This window comes from Mytilus trossulus, chromosome 8 (genome assembly GCF_036588685.1).
Source record: "Mytilus trossulus isolate FHL-02 chromosome 8, PNRI_Mtr1.1.1.hap1, whole genome shotgun sequence".
Taxonomy (NCBI): Eukaryota; Metazoa; Mollusca; class Bivalvia; order Mytilida; family Mytilidae; genus Mytilus; species Mytilus trossulus.
Genome location: NC_086380.1, coordinates 45,619,055 through 45,625,199, shown reverse-complemented (window position 1 = coordinate 45,625,199; position 6,145 = coordinate 45,619,055). Strand labels below are relative to the sequence as shown.

At 38.7% G+C, this 6,145-nt stretch overlaps 12 non-coding genes across 12 annotated transcripts; 6 read left to right on the top strand and 6 right to left on the bottom strand.

Moving 5' to 3' along the window:
• Nucleotides 1–291: 291 nt before the first annotated feature.
• LOC134682183 (5S ribosomal RNA) lies at nt 292–410 on the top strand. Its single transcript, XR_010100823.1, has one exon. It is a non-coding gene; the product is annotated as a 5S ribosomal RNA (ribosomal RNA).
• Nucleotides 411–900: 490 nt separating this feature from the next.
• Trnar-ccu (transfer RNA arginine (anticodon CCU)) lies at nt 901–973 on the bottom strand. The gene has a single exon. It is a non-coding gene; the product is annotated as a tRNA-Arg (tRNA).
• A 314-nt stretch (nt 974–1,287) lies between these two features.
• LOC134682182 (5S ribosomal RNA) lies at nt 1,288–1,406 on the top strand. The gene has a single exon (XR_010100822.1). It is a non-coding gene; the product is annotated as a 5S ribosomal RNA (ribosomal RNA).
• A 490-nt stretch (nt 1,407–1,896) lies between these two features.
• Trnar-ccu (transfer RNA arginine (anticodon CCU)) lies at nt 1,897–1,969 on the bottom strand. Its single transcript has one exon. It is a non-coding gene; the product is annotated as a tRNA-Arg (tRNA).
• A 314-nt stretch (nt 1,970–2,283) lies between these two features.
• LOC134682181 (5S ribosomal RNA) lies at nt 2,284–2,402 on the top strand. Its single transcript, XR_010100821.1, has one exon. It is a non-coding gene; the product is annotated as a 5S ribosomal RNA (ribosomal RNA).
• Nucleotides 2,403–2,892: 490 nt separating this feature from the next.
• Nucleotides 2,893–2,965, bottom strand: Trnar-ccu (transfer RNA arginine (anticodon CCU)). Its single transcript has one exon. It is a non-coding gene; the product is annotated as a tRNA-Arg (tRNA).
• Nucleotides 2,966–3,279: 314 nt separating this feature from the next.
• LOC134682292 (5S ribosomal RNA) lies at nt 3,280–3,398 on the top strand. Its single transcript, XR_010100927.1, has one exon. It is a non-coding gene; the product is annotated as a 5S ribosomal RNA (ribosomal RNA).
• A 490-nt stretch (nt 3,399–3,888) lies between these two features.
• On the bottom strand, nt 3,889–3,961 carry Trnar-ccu (transfer RNA arginine (anticodon CCU)). The gene has a single exon. It is a non-coding gene; the product is annotated as a tRNA-Arg (tRNA).
• A 314-nt stretch (nt 3,962–4,275) lies between these two features.
• LOC134682291 (5S ribosomal RNA) lies at nt 4,276–4,394 on the top strand. The gene has a single exon (XR_010100926.1). It is a non-coding gene; the product is annotated as a 5S ribosomal RNA (ribosomal RNA).
• Nucleotides 4,395–4,884: 490 nt separating this feature from the next.
• Trnar-ccu (transfer RNA arginine (anticodon CCU)) lies at nt 4,885–4,957 on the bottom strand. The gene has a single exon. It is a non-coding gene; the product is annotated as a tRNA-Arg (tRNA).
• A 314-nt stretch (nt 4,958–5,271) lies between these two features.
• LOC134682290 (5S ribosomal RNA) lies at nt 5,272–5,390 on the top strand. The gene has a single exon (XR_010100925.1). It is a non-coding gene; the product is annotated as a 5S ribosomal RNA (ribosomal RNA).
• A 490-nt stretch (nt 5,391–5,880) lies between these two features.
• Trnar-ccu (transfer RNA arginine (anticodon CCU)) lies at nt 5,881–5,953 on the bottom strand. The gene has a single exon. It is a non-coding gene; the product is annotated as a tRNA-Arg (tRNA).
• Between the last annotated feature and the right edge of the window lie 192 nt (nt 5,954–6,145).

The window sequence follows — 6,145 nt, the reverse complement described above, 5'->3', positions numbered from 1 at the left end:
CCCATGTCATTCGTGGGCGTCGTTTCTGTAAATTCGCACATATCCTTGAAATCAACATTCTAGTGAACTTGAAAATTAATAATAATGAGGACAGAAACTACAAATACAAACTGTATTTCATCGATTGATCTCATATCTGTATCAATTTCATCAGTTTCAGAAGTTTTCTGTATAAAAATCTCATGCCGAAATTAAACAGATTCTATTTTCAATATCAAAGTGATGATTCCATATACATGATATACTTCCGGCGTTCTTAGCTTTATATGCCTTTATTTTAGTCACTTTAGTGTCTACGACCATATCACGCTGAACACACCGGTTCTCGTCCGATCACCGCAGTTAAGCAGCGTCGAGCTCGGTTAGTACTTGGATGGGTGACCGCCTGGGAATACCGGGTGTTGTAGACATTCCTTTTTATAATTGTCTGTGTCTGTTCCTATCTTCTTCCTCCTTCACCTGTTCTCTTTTTTTTCGTTTTACCCTTCATTTTATTGTGTCCCTGCATGTTCATATTTACCTTGATAAAACTGTTATAAAAAGGTCGACAGACGAATTTCTAAGTCACTACAAGTCGTAATATAACTTTACCGGTAAATTTGTCAAATTAGGAAAACAAACACGAAATATTCAGTTTACAATCGTTTAATTGCGCTTTGACTGAAGTCTGACTTCACAAGGAAGTACGTCGATCCTTTCTATTGTTGAATATTGTCATAGCGACGCTAGGGTGAATTCGAGGACGCTGAAAGGTTGTGGCTGCATGTTTGGTAAGTCTTTCGAAGCACAAAACTAATTTCAAATGCCGTTATGTAGCTACAATAACAGCATTTTTATTTACGGATCTTTGTGAAAAAGTGCATTTAGGCAGACTATGTTGTGAGGGTAGTAAAAATTGTCTACCTCCGACGGGACTCGAACCCGCAATCCCCGGCTTAGGAGGCCGGTGCCTTATCCATTGGGCCACGGAGGCGTATGTAGTTGTGCATTTAAATACCCATGTCATTCGTGGGCGTCGTTTCTGTAAATTCGCACATATCCTTGAAATCAACATTCTAGTGAACTTGAAAATTAATAATAATGAGGACAGAAACTACAAATACAAACTGTATTTCATCGATTGATCTCATATCTGTATCAATTTCATCAGTTTCAGAAGTTTTCTGTATAAAAATCTCATGCCGAAATTAAACAGATTCTATTTTCAATATCAAAGTGATGATTCCATATACATGATATACTTCCGGCGTTCTTAGCTTTATATGCCTTTATTTTAGTCACTTTAGTGTCTACGACCATATCACGCTGAACACACCGGTTCTCGTCCGATCACCGCAGTTAAGCAGCGTCGAGCTCGGTTAGTACTTGGATGGGTGACCGCCTGGGAATACCGGGTGTTGTAGACATTCCTTTTTATAATTGTCTGTGTCTGTTCCTATCTTCTTCCTCCTTCACCTGTTCTCTTTTTTTTCGTTTTACCCTTCATTTTATTGTGTCCCTGCATGTTCATATTTACCTTGATAAAACTGTTATAAAAAGGTCGACAGACGAATTTCTAAGTCACTACAAGTCGTAATATAACTTTACCGGTAAATTTGTCAAATTAGGAAAACAAACACGAAATATTCAGTTTACAATCGTTTAATTGCGCTTTGACTGAAGTCTGACTTCACAAGGAAGTACGTCGATCCTTTCTATTGTTGAATATTGTCATAGCGACGCTAGGGTGAATTCGAGGACGCTGAAAGGTTGTGGCTGCATGTTTGGTAAGTCTTTCGAAGCACAAAACTAATTTCAAATGCCGTTATGTAGCTACAATAACAGCATTTTTATTTACGGATCTTTGTGAAAAAGTGCATTTAGGCAGACTATGTTGTGAGGGTAGTAAAAATTGTCTACCTCCGACGGGACTCGAACCCGCAATCCCCGGCTTAGGAGGCCGGTGCCTTATCCATTGGGCCACGGAGGCGTATGTAGTTGTGCATTTAAATACCCATGTCATTCGTGGGCGTCGTTTCTGTAAATTCGCACATATCCTTGAAATCAACATTCTAGTGAACTTGAAAATTAATAATAATGAGGACAGAAACTACAAATACAAACTGTATTTCATCGATTGATCTCATATCTGTATCAATTTCATCAGTTTCAGAAGTTTTCTGTATAAAAATCTCATGCCGAAATTAAACAGATTCTATTTTCAATATCAAAGTGATGATTCCATATACATGATATACTTCCGGCGTTCTTAGCTTTATATGCCTTTATTTTAGTCACTTTAGTGTCTACGACCATATCACGCTGAACACACCGGTTCTCGTCCGATCACCGCAGTTAAGCAGCGTCGAGCTCGGTTAGTACTTGGATGGGTGACCGCCTGGGAATACCGGGTGTTGTAGACATTCCTTTTTATAATTGTCTGTGTCTGTTCCTATCTTCTTCCTCCTTCACCTGTTCTCTTTTTTTTCGTTTTACCCTTCATTTTATTGTGTCCCTGCATGTTCATATTTACCTTGATAAAACTGTTATAAAAAGGTCGACAGACGAATTTCTAAGTCACTACAAGTCGTAATATAACTTTACCGGTAAATTTGTCAAATTAGGAAAACAAACACGAAATATTCAGTTTACAATCGTTTAATTGCGCTTTGACTGAAGTCTGACTTCACAAGGAAGTACGTCGATCCTTTCTATTGTTGAATATTGTCATAGCGACGCTAGGGTGAATTCGAGGACGCTGAAAGGTTGTGGCTGCATGTTTGGTAAGTCTTTCGAAGCACAAAACTAATTTCAAATGCCGTTATGTAGCTACAATAACAGCATTTTTATTTACGGATCTTTGTGAAAAAGTGCATTTAGGCAGACTATGTTGTGAGGGTAGTAAAAATTGTCTACCTCCGACGGGACTCGAACCCGCAATCCCCGGCTTAGGAGGCCGGTGCCTTATCCATTGGGCCACGGAGGCGTATGTAGTTGTGCATTTAAATACCCATGTCATTCGTGGGCGTCGTTTCTGTAAATTCGCACATATCCTTGAAATCAACATTCTAGTGAACTTGAAAATTAATAATAATGAGGACAGAAACTACAAATACAAACTGTATTTCATCGATTGATCTCATATCTGTATCAATTTCATCAGTTTCAGAAGTTTTCTGTATAAAAATCTCATGCCGAAATTAAACAGATTCTATTTTCAATATCAAAGTGATGATTCCATATACATGATATACTTCCGGCGTTCTTAGCTTTATATGCCTTTATTTTAGTCACTTTAGTGTCTACGACCATATCACGCTGAACACACCGGTTCTCGTCCGATCACCGCAGTTAAGCAGCGTCGAGCTCGGTTAGTACTTGGATGGGTGACCGCCTGGGAATACCGGGTGTTGTAGACATTCCTTTTTATAATTGTCTGTGTCTGTTCCTATCTTCTTCCTCCTTCACCTGTTCTCTTTTTTTTCGTTTTACCCTTCATTTTATTGTGTCCCTGCATGTTCATATTTACCTTGATAAAACTGTTATAAAAAGGTCGACAGACGAATTTCTAAGTCACTACAAGTCGTAATATAACTTTACCGGTAAATTTGTCAAATTAGGAAAACAAACACGAAATATTCAGTTTACAATCGTTTAATTGCGCTTTGACTGAAGTCTGACTTCACAAGGAAGTACGTCGATCCTTTCTATTGTTGAATATTGTCATAGCGACGCTAGGGTGAATTCGAGGACGCTGAAAGGTTGTGGCTGCATGTTTGGTAAGTCTTTCGAAGCACAAAACTAATTTCAAATGCCGTTATGTAGCTACAATAACAGCATTTTTATTTACGGATCTTTGTGAAAAAGTGCATTTAGGCAGACTATGTTGTGAGGGTAGTAAAAATTGTCTACCTCCGACGGGACTCGAACCCGCAATCCCCGGCTTAGGAGGCCGGTGCCTTATCCATTGGGCCACGGAGGCGTATGTAGTTGTGCATTTAAATACCCATGTCATTCGTGGGCGTCGTTTCTGTAAATTCGCACATATCCTTGAAATCAACATTCTAGTGAACTTGAAAATTAATAATAATGAGGACAGAAACTACAAATACAAACTGTATTTCATCGATTGATCTCATATCTGTATCAATTTCATCAGTTTCAGAAGTTTTCTGTATAAAAATCTCATGCCGAAATTAAACAGATTCTATTTTCAATATCAAAGTGATGATTCCATATACATGATATACTTCCGGCGTTCTTAGCTTTATATGCCTTTATTTTAGTCACTTTAGTGTCTACGACCATATCACGCTGAACACACCGGTTCTCGTCCGATCACCGCAGTTAAGCAGCGTCGAGCTCGGTTAGTACTTGGATGGGTGACCGCCTGGGAATACCGGGTGTTGTAGACATTCCTTTTTATAATTGTCTGTGTCTGTTCCTATCTTCTTCCTCCTTCACCTGTTCTCTTTTTTTTCGTTTTACCCTTCATTTTATTGTGTCCCTGCATGTTCATATTTACCTTGATAAAACTGTTATAAAAAGGTCGACAGACGAATTTCTAAGTCACTACAAGTCGTAATATAACTTTACCGGTAAATTTGTCAAATTAGGAAAACAAACACGAAATATTCAGTTTACAATCGTTTAATTGCGCTTTGACTGAAGTCTGACTTCACAAGGAAGTACGTCGATCCTTTCTATTGTTGAATATTGTCATAGCGACGCTAGGGTGAATTCGAGGACGCTGAAAGGTTGTGGCTGCATGTTTGGTAAGTCTTTCGAAGCACAAAACTAATTTCAAATGCCGTTATGTAGCTACAATAACAGCATTTTTATTTACGGATCTTTGTGAAAAAGTGCATTTAGGCAGACTATGTTGTGAGGGTAGTAAAAATTGTCTACCTCCGACGGGACTCGAACCCGCAATCCCCGGCTTAGGAGGCCGGTGCCTTATCCATTGGGCCACGGAGGCGTATGTAGTTGTGCATTTAAATACCCATGTCATTCGTGGGCGTCGTTTCTGTAAATTCGCACATATCCTTGAAATCAACATTCTAGTGAACTTGAAAATTAATAATAATGAGGACAGAAACTACAAATACAAACTGTATTTCATCGATTGATCTCATATCTGTATCAATTTCATCAGTTTCAGAAGTTTTCTGTATAAAAATCTCATGCCGAAATTAAACAGATTCTATTTTCAATATCAAAGTGATGATTCCATATACATGATATACTTCCGGCGTTCTTAGCTTTATATGCCTTTATTTTAGTCACTTTAGTGTCTACGACCATATCACGCTGAACACACCGGTTCTCGTCCGATCACCGCAGTTAAGCAGCGTCGAGCTCGGTTAGTACTTGGATGGGTGACCGCCTGGGAATACCGGGTGTTGTAGACATTCCTTTTTATAATTGTCTGTGTCTGTTCCTATCTTCTTCCTCCTTCACCTGTTCTCTTTTTTTTCGTTTTACCCTTCATTTTATTGTGTCCCTGCATGTTCATATTTACCTTGATAAAACTGTTATAAAAAGGTCGACAGACGAATTTCTAAGTCACTACAAGTCGTAATATAACTTTACCGGTAAATTTGTCAAATTAGGAAAACAAACACGAAATATTCAGTTTACAATCGTTTAATTGCGCTTTGACTGAAGTCTGACTTCACAAGGAAGTACGTCGATCCTTTCTATTGTTGAATATTGTCATAGCGACGCTAGGGTGAATTCGAGGACGCTGAAAGGTTGTGGCTGCATGTTTGGTAAGTCTTTCGAAGCACAAAACTAATTTCAAATGCCGTTATGTAGCTACAATAACAGCATTTTTATTTACGGATCTTTGTGAAAAAGTGCATTTAGGCAGACTATGTTGTGAGGGTAGTAAAAATTGTCTACCTCCGACGGGACTCGAACCCGCAATCCCCGGCTTAGGAGGCCGGTGCCTTATCCATTGGGCCACGGAGGCGTATGTAGTTGTGCATTTAAATACCCATGTCATTCGTGGGCGTCGTTTCTGTAAATTCGCACATATCCTTGAAATCAACATTCTAGTGAACTTGAAAATTAATAATAATGAGGACAGAAACTACAAATACAAACTGTATTTCATCGATTGATCTCATATCTGTATCAATTTCATCAGTTTCAGAAGTTTTCT